General features: G+C 38.3%; 1 pseudogene; it reads right to left on the reverse strand.

Moving 5' to 3' along the window:
* Positions 1-276: 276 nt before the first annotated feature.
* Positions 277-4,713, reverse strand: LOC137218710 (cullin-4B-like; annotated as a pseudogene).
* Between the last annotated feature and the right edge of the window lie 17,235 nt (positions 4,714-21,948).

Genomic DNA, 21,948 nt, shown 5'->3' on the forward strand with positions numbered 1-21,948 from the left:
GTGGCACAGTGGTTGGGGGTCCACCTTCCGATGCAGGGGATACGGGTTCGTGCCCCGATCCGTGCATGCGCGGAGCGGCTGGGCCCGTGAGCCATGGCCGTTGGGCCTGCGTGTCCGGAGCCTGTGCTCCGCAACGGGAGAGGCCACAGCAGTGAGAGGCCCGCGTACCGCAAAAAATAAAAAATTAAAACAAAATTTCTGCTTCTCCTCCAAGATCAATTCCCTTCAAAGCTTCATGGAAAAACAAACAAGGAAGCAAAACAAAACCCAAAACCCAAAAACAAAAGACCACTGATGGTAAAAGAGAAGACTTCTACTCACATTATCAATTTGAAAAACAGTACTTTTGCTATTTTCTATGTATGAACAATCCCAGGACATTCCCCTGAAAAGTAGGTGTCCAGTGGCTATGAGAACTCTTTATCTTCAAGCAAGTTTGAAAGGAATAATATCAGCATAATACAGAATTTGAAATTCCAAACTAGAGGGTGTGTGGGGGAAATGAGGAAGGATCTAGTTCTATCTAGGGCTTTAGGAAGTTAAAATAAGGATGATAGGAAATGCTTATATGCCAACAAAAAGGAGAGTTGAGGTGCTTCCAAAAAAAAACTTTGGTAGGGAAAATAGGAATGCTAAATCCCAGGAAGCCTGTAAGAATCTACAATTGGTCCAAGTTAAAGACAAAACTGTCCAAACAACATTAACGTCTAAAGGAAGTTGAAAACTAGTTTATGAATTTTTGCTCTTGTAAAAAGTTACAAAACACGTGGGTTTTGTTCTCTTTTGTGATGTTCATATTATATTCATTTTTAATATGAAGAAAGAGTTGGATTTTTCTCTCCTACCATGTTCTTCTAGTACAACTGACCAGCAATTTTCTATTTCAGCTATTTTTATAAGTACCTGTTAATCAGCACAGTAAACTCAGGGCTGAATCATATACATACATCCCATGGGAACATTTTAGGTTGTGTGTATACAAGACCACGTAAGCAACTGTCCCTCTGCTTGAAAACTTGTTTCCAAATAAAGTTTTTAAAAACATCCCTTTCAGTGTAACAGAACATTACTTAGTAAAATATCAATAGCTATGACAACTTATTTTTCTCTTCAAGGGAAATCACAAAACAGGTGAACAACCAAGTCCAGGGTGGTTTTTCTATTTATAAATACATCCAGTACTCTGTACAGTAAATAAAGTTTGCATGCAGTTTAAGTATCTTTAAATGACATTTTAAGCAAATAAACCTTTTGCTTCATAATTAATGGTACATAAGAACATCCCTCCTCTTTTTTAAATAGCCATAGGGACCTCTTCCCCAGTTCCAAATAGTAATCATGAAGAACAGGTACTTTCTTAAGAGTTTTCTGCACATCATACTAAATAACATGCAAAGAGTTCAACAACATTCTTCTTAAAGGTAAGTATTACTCTTTAAATGGGCATGTTAACCACTGAAAAGTCACTCAACTATTTCCATTACACTGCTTCATTTGGTCATTGGTAGTATAAAAGAAGTCAAATAATAACAGGTTACTTTATCCACTGGCTACAGCTTATGACACCAAATGCTCCAAGGCCAACATTTTATGCAACATAATTGTACTGGTTTGGATTTTCTTTATCTCTTTCCATGTAGTCCCGGTCAATTAAGGATTCTATTCTCTTCTTAAGATCAGCAGGTTTTACTGGAAATTTCAACTGGTTGTACACTTCTGAAACAAGAAGATTGTGGCTGTCTTTCTTATCTTCATAATTTGAACAATTGCAGCGTCAATTTGATACTGTCTGTCTTGAAATACTCTTTCTGTAGTGCTTGCTTGTTCCTCAACCGTTTCTTTCACCTGAATTTGATTGATCTTTATCCTGAAATGTTTGTGCTTGAAACCATCATTACAAATGAACTTGTCACCATCTCCTATAGCTTTACCCTTTGGATTTTTCATCAGAACTCTAGGTTTGCCACAGGCCAATGACTGCAGTGTTCTCCTTAACTCTCCAGCCTCTATTCCCGTAGCCTGCTTGATCTCTTCTAAAGTTAACTCCTCTCCCTCATTAAACATTAGCAGCACCAGTGTTTGAAAAAGAGAGAACTGGAGTTCCTTTTTACCCTCTTTAAATTCTGCCTTTAGCACACAGTGTCCTAGGGTTGCCTGCCACTGAAGTTTCCCGCCACTATGTTTGCCTAGGTAAAAGGTCTTGAAAATCTCCTGAAATTTTACCATCTGTGGTGGTAAATGAACTTCCACAGGCACATACGTTGGCCAATAACGCACCGTCAGGATGTTCACAGTTAATTCAATATTCCCAGGTACATTCTGGTTCTGCATATACTGTTTGAATTGAATCAGGATGTCTTTAGAAAGTTCCATGTCTTTAAACGTTCCTTCAAGTTTGCTGGTGAAAGAAGCTCCACATTCATGTTTGCGTTTGGACAGCATTGATTTTTCAGCATCCACAGATGCACTCTTCCCAGCAGGCGCTTGGCTAAACCTTTCTTATAGAAGGGCCTCAAAAACATGCTTGCCATAGATGAATCTAAATACAATCGTAGGGGCTGCCCTGGTGGCACAGTGGTTGAGAGTCCGCCTGCCGATGCAGGGGACACGGGTTCGTGCCCCAATCCGGGAAGATCCCACATGCCGCGGAGTGGCTGGGCCCGTGAGCCATGGCCGCTGAGCCTGCGCGTCCGGAGCCTGTGCTCCGCAACGGGAGAGGCCACAACAGTGAGAGGCCCGCGTACCGCAAAATAAATAAATAAATAAATATAATCATAATCTTATCCAAATTTTCTCAAGTTCTTCATCTGTAGCTTCTTTGTTGCCTGCGAGAAGCTTTGAATCTGCATACTTAGATATAAGTTCAGCAGGTTTGTTTGGTCTTTTGTTAATGAATGTTTCAAATGCTTCTTTCATGGCATTGAAACGTTTTTTATTCTTCAGGAAACAGGTATCAATTATATGGTCAACCTTATCCTTAAAAGCCAGCAATTCTTGAACCATGGTTTTATCCTTTTCAGGATTAATTACAACAGTGCTACCAAATGCCTTAATGTATTCAATCCTTTGCTGCAAGAGAATCTGAATGCCACCTCGAACTTTACTGAAGAGCTGATACAGGTGAGATAAATCTTGAATTCGGTTTTCATCAAGGAGTTTATTTAAATCTTTCTGAAGAATCGCTGTTAAGTGTTCACCTAGAAGTTGTTTTTCCACAGTAGCAATTAATGACTTTTGGGTGGTCTGATCTAAGTAAGTAATAAGTCTGTCTGCTTCTTTTTCTAGACGTTTGTTAACATGATGAAGATATTCAGGAACCTCTCTTTCCTGCATTAATTTTTGGCCTTCAGCTGCGTAGAGTCGGTTAGTTTCTTCCAAAAATCGTTGTTCAAAAGAATCCTGATAAATTTGCAAATCAGAGAGCATGCTTAAAAGGCTTTGGAGTAAACTTCTATCAATTGCTTCACTATTCCTTTCCCAAATGGAGGGTCATTGAATTTTTTTTTTTTTTTGCGGTACATGGGCCTCCCACTGCTGTGGCCTCTCCCGTTGCGGAGCACAGGCTCCGGACGCGCAGGCTCAGCGGCCATGGCTCACGGGCCCAGCCGCTCCGTGCATGCACGGATCGGGGCACGAACCCGTATCTCCTGCATCGGCAGGCGGACCCCCAACCACTGCGCCACCAGGGAAGCCCGGTAGCATTGAATTTTGAAGAACGTAAGTCCTATCCAGAAACAAAAAAACTGCTACTGATCATGATCATTTGTCTGCAATGGTTTTGCCAACATCTATCGATCTTCTTTAGAAAAAGAACTCTATCCAGTGAATCCTCTCTGAACTGATGAATTTGTGCTTTCATGTGATCTTCACAAATCTGTCTCAGCTGTTTGCACAAGTTTGCAGAAATCTTGTAAGAACAGAGAGTTCTTCTAAATTGTTCTTAATCGAAGTACTATCCTGGGTTAGCTTCCACTGCTTTCTTCAGTTTCTGCCATGTTTCATCTGTGTCGCTTTCTGGTAATGTAGGCTTATCTTTAAAGTTCTTGACCACTGACTTCTTAGCAGAGCCAGGCTTGCTGTTAGCAAAGCTAGAGACAGTGGTAGAAGATTGGGCTAGGCCGTTTGAGTGATGCACTGAAGCCACAGAAGAGATTAATATACCTTATTTTTAAGCTGCTGCTGCTGAGATGTTGCAGCAGTTGGTGAAGGTGAAGAGGAGGAGGAGGATTCCTCAGCCATCTTCGCATCAAACCCTACACACCCCAGGGTGTCTTCAAAACGCAGCTTCTTCTGTATCCGTACGTGGCTGGGAGCGGCCACTGAAACCCCCAGGCAGGAGAAGGACGGGGTTAAAGGGGATGCCAAATCCCTGGGTTGTAAAGGAGTGGAAGAGAAGGGAGAGGTGGAATCAAAGTCTTCTCTGTCGTTACTACTGTTACTGCCGCTACTGCTGCTCTTTAACTTTCTCTTCTTGGCAGAGGTGGGCGGGGTGGTGCTGGTATTACCATCAGTGGCAGATCTGACCTCCTGAGCCGCAGCGGCAGCAGCTGAGGGACTGGGGGAAGAAAAACCTGTTGGAAACATGAAAATAGCGGGGTCAACAGGCAGACAGCATCCAAAACCTACGTTTATATGCCTGCGTGTGTGTAGGAGAGAAGGTGGCAATACTAGAGGGGGAAGGGAAGAAAGAGAGGAGAAACACAGAGGACGAGAAGGAAAGTGAAGGGGGCGCTCCACCGGGGGAATGGGAGGGTTTGGGAAGGAGGATAGGCTGACACCAGGAGTGAGCAGAACAAGGGGGAGAGTGGATGAGGAGACAGACAGATAAACGGCCGTGCCATCCCCCTCCCCTGCTTTTCCCTCTCTCTCCCCACTTTCTGCAGGAGTAACTCAGTAAGTCTGTGAGGCTGCAGCTCCTCCTCCTTTTCTCCCTCTTGGCTTGTATGTTTAGGCTTATTGTATTGTTCCAGTTTAGTTATTACCAATAATGTTATCTGGAAATTTATTCTATATGTCTTTTGTGCGTTTGTGCATACATTTCTATTGATTATGTTCCTAAAGTAGAATTGCTGGATCATAGGCTGTGTTTATTTTCAACTCTAGTAGAAGATGCTAAAGTGCCTTCAAATATCATCCCACCACTGTACTCTCACCAGCCATGAACATGAGAAATGCCCTGTACACCACATTACACCACAGCCTCATCGAAACTTGGTATTGTCAGCCTTTTTTATGGTACCCATTCTAGTGAGTGTGATATTGCATTGTGGTTTTAATATGCATTTTCCTGATTCTTAACGAGGGTCTCTACCTTTTCTTATCTTTACTGCTATTTGGGTATTTTCTATGCTGAGATTGTTCAGGTCCTTTAACTATTTTTCTTTCAGCATATCTACCTTAAAAATAATTTTTATAATTAAAATTTTGATATGAGCCCTTAATCAGTTGATGTTTTGCAGATATCTACCCCTACTCTTTGACACTGCTTTCATCTATCACACTCTTTCCAATTCCACTTATTTTTTAAATGGATATATTAAATCACTGCAAGAGACACCTTACCTGTAACTTTTCTCTCCTTTAATACATTATTTTATATTCTTGTATTGTAAAACACGCATCTCAAAACAGATTTACACAGCTTGTATTTTGCATTTATGCACTCCGTTTTCCAGCAGGTAAAATCTAGCATTTTATTTATTGACATATTTGGGATTCTTCATGAACCAGATGTTGCTTAACTGTTGAGTATATGAAACCAAATACATGTTCCTAATTCCAGCATTGCTAATATGTAACTCCATACTTAAGCAGTGTTTTGTTTGTTTGTTTGTTTGTTTTGTTTTCTCTCTTTAGGATCCCTAGAAAAAAGAGCCCATGTCCAAATTATTACTAAATGTTTATTGGAGTAGGGCGGCAATGTAGACAGCAAGAGTGAGGGGGAATTAGGAAATAAAGCAAGAAAGGACAGGCACTTATCTTCTTACTTGTTCTAATTTCTTGTATCTGACTGATCCAAGTTTATCTGGCAGGCAGTTAACACACCATTCTGTCTGATACTCTTTTTTTTTTTTTTTTTGCGGTACGCGGGCCTCTCACTGTTGTGGCCTCTCCCATTGCGGAGCACAGGCTCCGGACGCGCAGGCTCAGCGGCCACGGCTCACGGGCCCAGCCGCTCCGCGGCATGGGGGATCTTCGCGGACCGGGGCACGAACCCGCGTCCCCTGCATCGGCAGGCGGACTCTCAACCACTGCGCCACCAGGGAAGCCCTGTCTGATACTTTTTACACACCGTTCTACCTGATTTTTTTTTACACAGGCCCTCCGGGCGGCTGCTGGGGAATCTAGATCCCACCTCCCTGATGTGGCATTTCCTTTGAATGTAGAAGTAGTGGGTGGAGCCAGAAGGTCCATGGATCCAGGCAGGTCAGACCCTGCCAATAACAGTGGGATTATGAATGTTTTGCTAGAGCTGGCTTGTCGCCCAGAGGAGAGGGCACACAAGTGTTCCCATTAAGAAATGAGGTCACCTCAGAGGCAGTAGCCAGGTCTCTGAACTGAGCAAGAGGCTTAAGCCAGGATGCAGATGAGGCCAAGTGCGTGTGGCATATGCATACCTGGGTTCTGTACACCTCTGATGCTCTCGTCTACCACAGATGCCCTTCACAATAGTAATCTAACGAAGACAATGAGCCGCAGTAAAGGCACAGGAAGGAAAGAGGAAAAGACGTAATATCAGTGTGTCCGACACCTGTGGTTTGACTAAATCATTTAGTTGCACATCAAAGGGAATTCTCTCAAAAGACAGGATTTCAAAATTCTCTGTTTTTTTTTCTGAGTTACCATGATTCTTGCTGCCTGATCCCAAAATTGCTATTTCATTTTCCAGGTGTGATGGCGCCGGCATTTTCTTACGTATCTGGATACTCAGTGGACGTTCTCCTCTTACAGATGATAGTAATCACCTCAGGTAGGGATATCTACTTCTTTTTCATAGTGTGTCACATCTATAAAGAAAAATAGTGAAGGTAAATGACAGTGAAGAAAATGAGGAGGCTTTTTCACTGCTGTTCCTCAGAGTCTACCCTTTCTGTTCTAGTTCTGAGGATAGAAATTAGTGTTAAAACCACCTATGATTATAAAATGTTATTTCAGTTTCTGTGTCTTTCTGAGCCCCAGCTCCGTGCTGCAACGCTGTGCCAAGGAGCAGAGACAGGTACCTGGCTAACATCTACTCTCGGGAGACTCAAGTTCTCACTGACAAGTCATAACGAATAGATCCCTTATATTTAAGAACAAACCACGATCATTTATGTGATGATGTGAATTATGAGTTTAGTAGGACCTCAGATAAAGGAGACGTTGGCGTGAGCTGGAGCTGTCCACAAATTTCTCTTAGAGCAATAGGCCTTAAGTCTAATAATTTGGATACCTTACAGTGAAAAGGATAAACACTCTTGACAGAGACAAGAATGAATCTGGCATAATCAAAAAGAGGAAAAACTAAGATTATGGGAGGAGCTTGTTATAGTTACCTATAGCTTCACAGAAAATTATCCCCCAAATTAGTGATTTAAAGCAACCATTTTATTATATCTCACATCTTGTTGGGCAGGAATTCTGGCCAGTGCTCAGCTGCGTGACTCTTCTGTTCCACGTGACGTAGACTGAGGTCTCTTGGTATATTCAGCTAGTGGGTGGAGTGTTCCAAAGGGCTCAAGGTGGCTTCATTCACATGTCTAGCCCTTTGGTGGAGCAGGCTGGAAGGTTGGGATCCCCTGGGATTGTCAAGTGACATGTTAACCCATGGCCTTTCTGTCATGATGGTCTCAGGGTTGTGAGACTTTGTATATGGCTGCCGACAGCTTCCAGAAAGAATGGTACAAGAACAACAACAGCAACAAATGAGACCAGCTCATTTCTTAAGACAGACCCAGAAACTATTGCAGGTTGTCTTCTGCCATATTCTATTGAGCAAAGCAACATCAGAGCACAGTTTTAAGAGGAGGGGACATAGGCACTTTCTCTTCATGGATGGAGCATCAAAATATTTGTGGCCATTTTTAACTCGCCAGAAACTGATACTGAAAAAAGCAGCTGGTGTATCTGATAGGTAAAGGCTGTTGTTCAGCAATAGCGGTCCACCTCCCACCTCTCAATATTGGGGACTATCCACATTCCTTTGTTAAATATTTACAGAGTGCCTACCACGTTCAGGCAATGCTTTATGCACTGGGGATAATAAAGAGAATTTTAAAAAAAGATAGAGACTCTGTTGTTGTGTGGCTTACATATTAGCTGGTTATGAGAGAAAATAAAGACAGGAATTAAAAATATCAGGTAATGATATGTGCTACTGAAGATATGATTAGGGGAAATGGGAAGTGGATGGTGATAAAATTTTTCTCTAAGGAGTTGACATTTAAGCTGGGACCTGAGAGGTAAGAAGGAGGCAGTGATGGGAGGGTTTGAGAGAAGAGCACTGCTGTCAGAGTGAAGATATCTCTTAGAGCAAAGTTCTGAAGTCAGAAAGGACTTGGCATCAAGAATCAGGAAGAAGGCCAATGTGTCCAGGGCAGAGGGACCTAGGTGAAGCATTCTCCTGTGGCCTTCGGAATAAATCCGGTCTCGGGCTTCTTCCGCAGAGCACTTCACTGTGAGCGGCTCCAGGAGCCACCAGGTGGTCCTGGTGGGCGAAAGTGCTGAGCTCAGCTGCCAGCTGTCCCTGCCACAGTGTGGTTTCATGAGCACTCTTCCCATCTGGTTTACCTGTACAAGGATGGGGAAGAACTCTGGAAAAAGCACTACAGCTATATGAATCGCACAGTGCTTCTGAAGGACACCCTGGGAGAGGGCAAAGGGACCCTCAGGATCCACCATCAGTGTTCTTGATGGGGGGCAGTACCACTCTTTCTTTAAAGACGGTGACACCTATGAGGAGGCCATCATGGATCTGAGGGTAGCAGGTAAGGACAGAAAAGAGTCATCTCCACATTTCCTTGGCAATGCTACCCTGGACCACTTCCTGATATAGTTTGCATGTTTATATATGTGCATAATATACATAAACATACACATGTAGGGACCTCCCTTGTGGTCCAGTGGCTAAGACTCCATGCTCCCAATGCATGGGCCCCAAGTTCGATCCCTGGTCAGGCAACTAGCTCCCACACGCTGCAACTAAGAGTTCACATGCCGCAACTAAGAGAGCTCGCATGCCACAACTAAGACTTAGTGCAGCCAAATAAATAAATAAATATTTTAAAAGATACACATGTACATATATACAGATATAAAAGTATTATATACATCAATATATAAATATTTATATATCCATATCTTCTTTTTAAATGCTAATATGGTGTGTACTTTGCTTTGCAACTTACTTTTTTTTTTAACATAATTGTGTAAACAGGAAGAAACTTCATATCAGTGTATGAATTTTTCCTATTCCTTCTATGGTTGCAAAGTTTTCCATTGTTTGGATGATGCAGAATTATTTTACACATATCCTACTTTTTTTTTTTTCAGGTCATCACCACTTTATTTTATTTATTTTTTAACATCTTTATTGGAGTATAATTGCTTTACAATGGTGTGTTAGTTTCTGCTTTATAACAAAGTGAATCAGCTATACATATACATATGTCCCCATAACTCTTCCCTCTTGCATCACACTCCCTCCCACCCTCCTTATCCCACCCCTCTAGGTGGTCACAAAGCACCGAGATGATCTCCCTTTGCTATGTGGCTGCTTCCCACTAGCTCTCGATTTTATATTTGGTAGTGTATATATGTCCATGCCACTCTCTCACTTTGTCCCAGCTTACCTTTCCCTGTCCCCGTGTCCTCAAGGCCATTCTCTAGTAGGTCTGTGTCTTTATTCCCGTCCTGCCTCTAGGTTCTTCAGAACCATGTCTTTTTTTTTTAGTTTCCATATATATGTGTTAGCATACAGTATTTATTTTTCTCTTTCTGACTTACTTCACTCTGTATGACAGACTCTAGGTCCATCCACCTCACTACAAATAACTCAATTTCGTTTCTTTTTATGGCTGAGTAATATTCCATTGTATGTATGTGCCACATCTTCTTTATCCATTCATCTGTCGAGGGACACTTAGGTTGCTTCCATGATCTGGCTATTGTAAATAGAGCTGCAATGAACATTGTGGTACATGACTCTTTTTGAATTAGGATTTCTCAGGGTATATGCCCAGTAGTGGGATTGCTGGGTCGTATGGTAGTTCTATTCTTAGTTTTTTAAGGAAACTCCATACTGCTCTCCATAGTGCTGTATCAATTTACATTCCCACCAACAGTGCAAGAGGGTTCCCTTTTCTCCACACCCTCTCCAGCATTTATTGTTTGTAGAATTTTTGATGATGGCCATTCTGACTGGTGTGAGATGATATCTCATTGTAGTTTTGATTTGCATTTCTCTAACGATGAGTGATGTTGAGCATTCTTTCATGTGTTTGTTGGCAATCTGTATATCTTCTTTGGAGAAATGTCGATTTTTTTTGGATTGTGTTTTTTGTTTTTTTGATATTGAGCTGCATGAGCTGCTTGTAAATTTTGGAAATTAATCCTTTGTCAGTTGCTTCATTTACAAATATTTTCTCCCCTTCTGAGGTTGTCTTTTCGTCTTGTTTATGGTTTCCTTTGCTATGCAAAAGCTTTTAAGTTTCATTAGGTCCCGTTTGTTTATTTTTGTTTTTATTTCCATTTCCATTCTAGGAGGTGGGTCAAAAGGGATCTTGGTGTGATTTATGTCATAGAGTGTTCTGCCTATGTTTTCCTCTAAGAGTTTTATAGTGTCTGGCCTTACATTTAGGTCTTTAATCCATTTTGAGTTTATTTTTGTGTATGATGTTAGGGAGTGTTCTAATTTCTTTCTTTTATACGTAGCTGTCCAGTTTTCCCAGCACCACTTATTGAAGAGGCTGTCTTTTCTTTTTTTTCTTTTGCTTGTGGTACGCGGGCCTCTCACTGTTGTGGCCTCTCCTGTTGTGGAGCACAGGCTCCTGATGCACAGGCTCAGCGGCCATGGCTCACAGGCCCAGGTGCTCTGTGGCATGTGGGATCTTCCTGGACCAGGGAACAAACCCATGTCCCATGCATCGGCAGGTAGACTCTCAACCACTGTGCCACCAGGGAAGCCCCCTGTCTTTTCTCCACTGTATATTCTTACCTCCTGTATCAAAGATAAGGTGACCATATGTGCGTGGGTTTATCTCTGGGCTTTCTATCCTGTTCCATTGACGTACATTTCTGTTTTCGTGCCAGTATCATACTGTCTTGATTACTGTAGCTTTATAGTATAGTCTGAAGTCAGGGAGCCTGATTCCGCCATCTCCATTTTTCTGTCTGAAGATTGCTTTGGCTATTCGGGGACTTTTGTGTTTCCATACAAATTGTGAAATTTTTTGTTCTAGTTCTGTGAAAAATGGAATTGATAGTTGGATAGGGATAGCACCGAATCTGTAGATTGCTTTGGGAATTATAGTCACTTTCACAATGTTGATTCTTCCAATCCAAGAACATGGTATATCTCTCCATCTGTTTGTATCATCTTTAATTTCTTTCATCAGTGTCTTATAGTTTTCTGCATCAAGGCCTTTTGTCTCCATAGGTAGGTTTATTCCTAGGTATTTTATTCTTTTTGTTGTAATGGTAAACGGGAGTGTTTCCTTAATTTCTCTTTCAGATTTTTCATCATTAGTGTATAGGAATGCAAGAGATTTCTGTGCATTAATTTTGTATCCTGCAACTTTACCAAATTCATGGATTAGCTCTAGTAGTTTTCTGGTAGCATCTTTAGGATTCTCTATGTATAGTATCATGTCATCTGCAAACAGTGACAGCTTTACTTCTTCTTATCTGATTTGGATTAAAATTAACTTCTAGCTCATCCAAGTAGAGGATCAGAAGGATCTTTGCTATTAGGAAACTTATTAACATAATATAATGCATCAATTATTCTGATGAGAAATATGATAATGTTAATACAGTTGATGTCATTAGAGTTATTACATTTCAAATGAGTTCCTAACTCAAGAATTAATCAAAAGTAAAATGTCTATTTAACATTACATGTATTAGCTTTCAAAAAGAGAGTATTGGAAATATCAAGTATTATTATTATTAAGTAGCTAGAGAGAATGTTCCTTATTCCTGGCATTAACTCATTTAAGAAGGTAGGTAGGTATGCCTGTAGGAGATGGGCTAAGAATTTTAAAATGAGCCCAAGATCAAAGAGTTAAAAGTCCCTGTATTTTTGAGATGTTGTTTATATTGGATACCATTGGTAAAAACTTTGGAAGAAGATCTGAGTATCCTGTGGCTTGACTGATACTACACTTCTAGGTGAAGATCTCTGACTCTATATACACCAGAAAGGGGTCATGTTTCATTTGGGAGTATACCCTTACCAAATCAAGAAGCTAGATACAAACCAAGAAACTAGAAAATGAATTTCAGAAAGTAAAATGTAGAATCAATTAATATAAAAACAGAAATCAAATAAAAAATGTTCAGATTCCCAACAAAAAGAATTGATTTTTCCCCTAGTAAAACAGACACACACCATTGTTAAGATTTGTTATGAAAAAAAGGGACAAGTCATATATAAAAATATAACAGGAAGGAGTAGATAGTTCTGCCTCAAGCCATGACAGAACAAGTGGTTCCTGAACTCTTCTTTGAGAACTACTGAAAAACATGAATAAAACACGTATTTGTAAAATGCTTGAGTAAATCAGTGAAAATGGTAAAGTAAGAAACTTCAAAAATCCTTCCCTGGTACAGACTGAATGTTTGTGGTCCATGCCCTTGCCCAAAATTCATATGCTGACACCCTAACCCCTAATGTAACTTATTTGGAGATAGGGCCTTTACAGAAATAATTAAGGTTAAATTAGGTGATAAAGATAGGGCCATGATCCAGTAGGATTAGTGTCTGTATAAGAAGAGACATGAGAACTCATGCACTCTCTCTCTCTCCCCTTGCTTGCACAAAAAGAAGGGGTCATGTGAGCACACAACAAGATGGTGGCCACCTATAAGCCAGAAAGAGAAGCCTCACCAGAAGCTAACCATGCAGGCACCCTGATGTGGGACTTCCCGCCTCCAGGACTGTGAGAAAATAAATGCCTGTTGTTTAAGCCACCCACCCAGTTTATGGTATTTTATTATGGCAGCCTGAGCTGATTGATACTTTCCCTTTATAAAACAGTAAGTAAACTAGGAAAAAATGCGCCAGAAATCAACTTTTTTCAGAAATCTGGAAACTAACCACAAGCTTGCAACCAGGGGAACACTTAATCAGAAAAAAATAGCTGAATTTCAGTAAGAACAGTGAGCTTTGTGGCATTCTAACTGGCATTCTAACTTAACCTGTTCTTATCCCCTGCTTTCCAGCTCAGTGGTAACCTTGAAAATAACAGCCTGAATTCCCCTATTAGTACTGGAAGAGGGAATAGAATGGACTTCAATAGCAAAGATACAAGCAGGATGGAACCCACATGCATGAACTAGAACCTCACTAGGATGACTGAAACCCATATGTATTCTTATTGCTTTTGACCTTGTTGAAGAGAGTATGTTGCAGAAACCAGAGCCCTTCATCACAATTGACATACACACATTTGGCTTAGGACTCAGAGAAGTTGAAGGAGGATTCATGGGAAAGTAGAGCAATTGCAGGTCTAGCTTCTACATCATTCCAATGAAAGGAATCAGCATATCAGCAGCAACATATACAAGCTACAAAAATGGCTGCTGCTTCCTTTCCACCCTCCGTCTCCCAGGAATTTTCCTTATGGCCTACACTAACTGGAAACATAAATGAAAGGGCATTCTGGAAAGTGTAGTCAAGTTGACACACATTTAAGGACATGATCACAATGTCCTTAGATAATTTTTTTTATTTTTACATATGAGAAAGGACAGAAACCTCTGAATTTAAACTAAGGGAAAAAACAAACAATAGAAACAGACCTAACAGACTGAAGTTGACTAAGATAGTGAAATTAGCTGATAAGTTTAAAATAACTTTAATTGATTTGTTCAAGCATGCAGAGGAAGAGATAGATAACACTACCATAGAAGTGGAATCTATGGTAGGAAAATATTGGGGATTCCCAGGAGGAGAAAATATAACTTCTGAAATTAAAAAAAAATCATTAAAAAGAGTTTAGCAGCATATTCAGCAGAAAGAACATGGGATTAGGGAATTGGGAGACTATTTAATTGTAAATATCCAAACTGAAGAACAGAGAGGAAAAAGAATATAAAATAAAGAAAAATGCATAGGGATATAAGAGAAATGGTGAAAGGATCTAACAGATATGTAACTAGACACCCAACAACAGAAGATGTATTTGAAGAAATAATGACTGGAATGCTATTTTTAAACCCATGTATTCATGGAGGTATGTGAACCTCAAGCAGGATAAACCATATCAAACACATCATAGTCAGACTATGGAAATCAAATTGAAACAAATCTGTTTAAAGCAGTCTGAGAATAAAAGGCATATTGTCTTCAAAGAAGCAACAATAGGACAGATAGCTGACTTTTCAACAGATAATACAAAAGGAAGAAAATAATGGAATTATCTATTGGACACATTGGAAGGAATTAAGTGCCAACGAGGATTTTGGTCCAGATGACACTATCATTTAAAAATGTAGGTTAGGGCTTCCCTGGTGACACGGTGGTTGAGAGTCTGCCTGCTGATGCAGGGGACGCAGGTTCATGCCCCAGTCTGGGAAGATCCCATATGCTGTGGAGTGGCTGGGCCTGTGAGCCATGGCCACTGAGCCTGTGCGTCCGGAGCCTGTGCTCTGCAGTGGGAGAGGCCACAAAAGTGAGAGGCCCGTGTACCGCAAAAAAAAAAAAAAAATGTAGGTTAAATAAAGATGATTCCATAGTGGCCTTAGAGAAGTAATTCTACTTTAGTTTAAGGAGAAATTTACAGACAACCAAATCTCCTGGTTCTTGAATCAAATTAAACAACGTTATATGCCTTTATCCTGGCATAAAAAGCTCAGTCAATCACTGTATTTCTGTAAGTCAGTATTTTTGCTTCAAGACTTCTAGCTTTTCAGGAAGAATACCTCCCTGATATCTACCATGTGGATCTCCCTCTGAATATAAATTTCTTCCAAGTTTCTTCTAGATTATAGTTGGAACTTGTTTCTGCCCTTGGCCTTTGTTACAACTCCAGTCATTATGAAAGCCAACCCTGAAATAAATTTATATACTAAAATTTTCCCTTGTGTCACTTATCAGAGTAAGTACTCTGGCTTCATTTGGAAACTTTATGCCTCCTACACTTATTTTACAAAATCATTCTTTTAATTCAATGCACAAAAGACCTGTTATCTGTTTATTTAATTTTTAACTGTGGACTTTCATGCTAATAGCCCTCTGATGCATTTCCCTGATTGATGTCAGATTTCCTCTGATAGATATGTAATTTATGAGCTCCAAAACTACCAATAAACCATAACTGAAGGATGTAGAGAATTGTCTTTGAGTTCTCTGCTTAGAAATTTTTGTCTGATTTTCTTCTCCAAAATGATTAGTTACTGTAATTTGTCTTAAAGTTTACTCTCCTTACCCCTTTACATGGATGTAGATTTTAACACATCCTAGAAAGAAAATTCTAATATTCAGAATTCTCCAGTCAGGAAGAAGTCTGTCTCAAGATAATCGTGAGTTCACCATACTTGGAAGTATTCAAGCAAATAATTGACAGCCTAATTAAAAGATAAAAGAAATTAACGGAATTTCTTCCCTATGCTAGGTAACTTGATGTTTGAAGTCCTTTGTCTATGTGTTATTATGGGACTCCAATTACTTTGTTTTCTTAGCATCCTCAGAAATCCTTAAGCCACAGCTGTGATTTTCCCATATCTTTCAGTACATCTGTATGCAGGGAGTGATGTCTAATTACAGCCATATGCTGGCTCTACTCAAAATCACTTGAAATTCTAAGCTCTGCCACATCTCTGGGTCTTGCTCTTCTTCCTTACCGATCCTAATTTCTAAATAACTCCATATAGAACTAAAAGTAAACAAGAACTTAGAGACGAGGGTTAATACTGCTTTTTCAACATGTTCCTATTAGAAAATCCTGGTTTCCTAATTTTTACATTTCCTTTCTCTTTCTTCCATATTTCCAATTCCCACCAAATGCTTATTGGATGAAAAGTGTGCTATAAAGCATATTTATACTCATGATTAGCATAGCCATGCTAATTTTATTACTGTATTATTTTGGACCGATAAATGTGCATGGCAGATAGTGTGGGTGCTCTGAGGTATTCTTTCTCTGCCTCATTTTAAAGTCCTCTGAGATTTGTTTGTCATCGATATATGATTCCCTGTCTCAGATAAGTTCAGATAGGAAGAACATTGATCTGGGTTACATTTCCAAGATCTTCTACTTCAGTAGTCTTGGTTGAGTTCTAGGTATCCAGGTTCTCATGCTATTTGGGGTTGCTTTCAGTAACAATTTTATTGCTTCAACACCCTTATCAGCAGTAAGCAGGAATTAAGGTTCATCTTTACTGTGAATTTATAAGTGTGTGTGTATATTTTATAACATTGTGTGCATATGTCTATTTAAAATTTCATTTTAAGGCACTTTTCTCAGCATTCTTTTGCATTGGCATGTAACACTTTATGTGTCATTCTCCTATTTCCAATTTTTGGTACTAAATGCAATGCTGCTAAGAAAATTATTCAATGTGTCTCCTTGTATAGGAGCTTCAATGAGATGTATACCAATATGTGGAATTTCAGAATTAAAGGCTATTTGAATTTTCAGCTTTACTTGACATAGCTGCCATTTATAAAACATACCTGCCAAGTATCTTGATGAATGGGTCAAATAGTGAAGGAAAATGACAGGAGGCACAATACATGCAAACTCAGAGTAAAAGGGAACATTGAAAATTCACTTGTATTAAGCATTTATAATCCTGAAATATTTTCAAATGACTATTTAGATTGATGATATTTATGTAAAGATAAAAATATATCTTTGAGATCCAATTTAAGAAATATTTTATAAGCCACTAATATCTCTTCTCATTGGTTAAACCTGACAGATGGAAACTAATGTAGGGGAAAAAAGCATAAAAATTGCTAGAATATGGACAAAGTTAAAATGCTCAGGAAACTTTTTGTTATTGAGAAAAATAATTAATAGACTGATAAATTGTATAACTTTTTTTTTTTTTTTTTTTTTTTTTTTTTTTGTGGTATGTGGGCCTCCCTGTTGTGGCCTCTCCTGTTGCGGAGCACAGGCTCCGGATGCGCAGGCTCAGCGGCCATGGCTCACGGGCCCAGCCACTCCGCGGCATGTGGGATCTTCCCGGACCAGGGCACGAACCTGTGTCCCCTGCATTGGCAGGAGAACTCTCAACCACTGCGCCACCAGGGAAGCCCAATTGTATACCTTTTAAACTTAATTTTAAATTCCCAAATCTCTAATGAGGTCTCTAATATTGCACAAGTAGAATTAAAATATTTGAACAAAGAGAAGAAAAATATATACTGAGAAAAATCCAATCTATCCCAAACAGAACATTAAGGAAAATGAATAACAAAGCATAGAAAAGATGAGGCAAATAGTAAACACAAAATAAGATAGTGGAAGTAAATTTAACTAACTATCTTCATAATCACAATAAGTTTAAATGGACTAGGAACTCTAGTAAAACTTAAAAAATGAGTTTAAAAAATCCGGCAGTATGCTATTTAAATTAAATCTAATTAAAACTTAAGACTACAGAAAGTTTAATTATAAAAAGCTAGGGAAAAAATAATCCCTAAGTAATAATCAAAAGAAATCTGATATAGTTCGATAATATACAAAATAAGATGAAAGAAGTACAGAGTTTCAATATCTAACGATAAAAATTTCATTCTTTCCAACCATAAATAAAACACTAACAAACAGTAATCACATATTATAATTACAGAAGTCCAAAAACTTTAATAATAAGTACCATACAGGCCACATTCTCTGATGACACTGAAATTTAGTTGGATGTCAATTTAAAAAAAATATTTAAGCAATTTAAAGTCTTTTAGAAATTCAAAACTGTTTTAAATAATTATAGATATAAAGAAGATTATATGTAAAAATTCACACACAAAGGAAATTCTGGAAAGACAGAAAATGTGACCTAGAACATAAATCTTCCTCTTTCCCCACATAATAATAAACAGAGAAACTTTTGGGCCAACCCAATGGATAGCTAAAACACAATCCACTGGGAAACATTACCAAAAAAAACTAAGTGCCAATGTATATTCATGAATAAAGATATACAAAGGATTGGAGAAAATGTGAAAAATAAGTGAATACAGGCAAAGAAGATTCAAAATATGTATAATAGCAGACATTGGAATGCAAAGCCAAATCAAAAGAACAAAACAAATACTAAAAGCTATAATTCAAGAAAAACTTCTGGAAAAAAAACAAAAAAAAAACCACCCAGATTTGATGCTACATATTAACTAAGCACATCACATGCAGAAGAATTCAGACTCAAAACAATCAATAGCAAGACATGTTCTATTAAAATTCCTGGACATTTAAAGTAAAAGAAAAATATCCCTCTGGTCACCTAGCCAAACAACAAGTAACATGAAAGGAAAATAAAATCAGACTAGGATCAGATATTTCAATAGTAATACTTCAGACTAGAAGACAGTAGTGTAACAGATTTGAGATATTCAGGAAAGTAAATAAAAACCAAAGATTTATAAACAGAAGAAATGACTTTGGAAAATAAAAGTTACTGCCAAAAGTTACTGCTATTAGATGTAGTAGTTACTTTTAGAACTAAAATGAAATGAAGGTTAATAACATGAAAAATGTTTAATATCGTAGTTTTTAAGTAAAGGCAAATTAAAACCACAGTGAGTTACCATTATGCACATGTTAGAATGGCTAAAAATGCAAAGACTGGCCTTACTGTTGACTAGAATGTGGAGCAATTGAAACTCTCATTCACTGCTGGTATGACTTTCAAATGGTATAACCACTTTTAAAATAATTGGCAGTTCTGTAAACAGTGAAGCTTAGACATATAATACGACCTAGCCATTCCACTACTAAATATTTAACCAAAGAAAATGAAGACATATACAATCATGCAAAAACTTACATGCAAATGTTCATAGCAGCTCTATTTGTCAGAGCAAAAAAATGAAAACAATCCAAAAGTCCATCAACAGTTGAATGATTAAACAAAGAGTTGCATGTCCATACAATAGAACACTATTCAGCTGTACATTTAACAACCAGGACAAATCTGAAAATAACTAATCTGGATAAAAGAAGTGTAATAAAAATGAATATGCCCTTTATGACTCCATTTAAATGAAATTCTAAAAGATACATACTAGGGACTTCCCTGGTGGTGCAATGGTTAAGAATCCGCCTGACAACGCAGGGGACATGGGTTAGAGCCCTAGTCCAGGAAGATCCCACATGCCGCAGAGCAACTAAACCCATGCACCACAGCTACTGAGCCTGCACTCTAGAGCCTGCGAGCCACAACTACTGAGCCCACATGCCACAACTACTGAAGCCTGCACACCTAGAGCCCATGCTCTGCAACAAGAGAAGCCACAACAATGAGAAGCCTGCACACCGCAACAGAGTAGCCCTCGCTCACCGCAACTAGAGAAAGACTGTGTACAGCAATGAAGAGGCAATGCAGCCAAAAATAAATAAATAAATGTATTTTAAAAAAAAGATACATACTAATATCTGTTGACAGAAAACATATCAATTTTTGCCTTAGGATAGTAGTGGGGAGAGAGTAAAGAATGGATTATCAAGAAGTACAAAGAAAATTTTGGAATTAATGGATATTAATTATATAGTTTAAAGGGTGTATGGATATGTCAAAATTCATCATATTGTACACTTTAAATGTGTGCGATATAACATGCATCATTATACCTGGATAAAGTTTTAAAAAAGAGAATAAATGGGCTGACTCTCTCAATATAAAAACAGGGAGAATTAAAGGAGCATATGCAAATTCTTTGAAATTTTAACAGCACTTTGAATATGTCTTCTCATTACCTTACATCCTCCACTGATTTTGATAAGTCAACCATGAATGGTGTGGTTCCCTTGTACATGATGAGTCTTATGCAGATATATATACCATAACTTCTTTAACCATTCATCTGTTGATGGACACTTAGGTTGTTTCCATGTCTTAGCTATTGTAGATAGTGGTGCTATGAACATTGGGGTGAATATATCTTTCCAAACTAGAGTTTTTGTCTTTTCTGGATATTTGCCCAGGAGTGGGATTGCTGGATCATATGATAACTCTATTTTTAGTTTTTAAAGCCGCCTCCATACTGTTCTCCATAGTGGTTGCACCAGTTTACATTCCCACCAACAGTGTAGGAAGGTTAAGAGTGCATTATTAGTGTTTATGTACTATGCACTAATTTTTAGAAAGTTTTGGTTCATGGTTCTTATCTTTATTTTGTGGATGACTATTTTATTCCTGCTTATTTCTTTTTAATTATTTTTTAAAGAATATTAATATATCTTTCAACATATATTTTGGTAAAAGTTGCATAGTTTTGGTCTTTGCATCCCTGTATTTTCAACTTTTCTGTCATTGAGCATTAGTTAAGTCTCTTGTAAACATCATAGATTTGAAAATAGTTTTCTTTCAATGGACATGTTTAATTATGGATAGATATGACATTTAATTACTGATGGGTATAGATTTATTTCTATTTTCAGAGTTACTTCCATTTTGCCCTGTAGATTACTTGTTTTTATTCCAGTCATTCCCCTAATTTGCTGTCTTCTGATTACTTTCTATCTGTCTTCGGATTACTTTCTATCCTTTTTTTTTTAAGTTAACATAGTTTGCACAAGAGCTACAAGCGAAATGCAAACTTGAGTGTACAAATATATTTTACTTGCCCTCCACCTGACAATTATTTGGCTTTATATAAAATTGTAAAGCCACAGTTACTTTATTTGGAAATCTTAGCATATTGTTCCTCTGTTGTCTCTTTATCCACTCTCCCAGATGAAACATTTGATGCTTGTTTAATCCCTTAATTTTGCAGGAAACCTGTCAAGGAAATAAAATGTACTTGAGGTATTGTAAATTCAAATTTTACTAAAGGCAAGTAGCTGAAATAAAAACATGTTTGAGAACAAATTGATTTCCTCTGAGATGCCAAAAACATCTTTGGAAAAGCCATGAGAAAAAACTTTTATGTAGAAGTCATTAACTTGAATTCCCTGGCTTAAATCAATGAGAGGGAAACCCCTGCTGGGAGAAAGTGTACAAGGAATAAAGGCATTCTAGAAAGGAGTCTGATTTAATTTGCACAGTATCTATTTGCAACTGAAGTAAATGAATACCCCGGTGAAAATATAATCAATAATATATATTCACTCTCTCTCTCTTTCTTTCTCTCTGTCTTCTTACTCTCTTCCTGCACCCTCATAACTCAGATAACAGTAAATCACTATATGTTGTGTTTGTTTGCTTGGAAAAGGCTATTGCACAATAATAGTGATGCTTACATCATAAGACACATCAGAAACTGCAGTGGATTTGTGGATTTGTTTTTACAACTTTTCTAAACATTCTTATGCATCCCCTTACCCTTCTGGAATTTGAAAAATTGTGAAACATAAGAGACATCAAAATGGAATAATCAACTTATCAATACAGGAGAAGAGCTAAACTCATTCAATGAAAGGGTGCAGAGAAAGTAGTTATTGAAAAAACAATGAGATTCATACCAAAACCCTAACACAAACTTGGTAGAACCAGAGAAAACATTAAGAAAAATTGTAGAAAATGAATTTGGGGAAATTATTTTTTCTTTGTAAAACAAAATTGACTTGATTATGGGAAGTG

This window comes from Pseudorca crassidens, chromosome 2 (assembly GCF_039906515.1).
Source record: "Pseudorca crassidens isolate mPseCra1 chromosome 2, mPseCra1.hap1, whole genome shotgun sequence".
Taxonomy (NCBI): Eukaryota; Metazoa; Chordata; class Mammalia; order Artiodactyla; family Delphinidae; genus Pseudorca; species Pseudorca crassidens.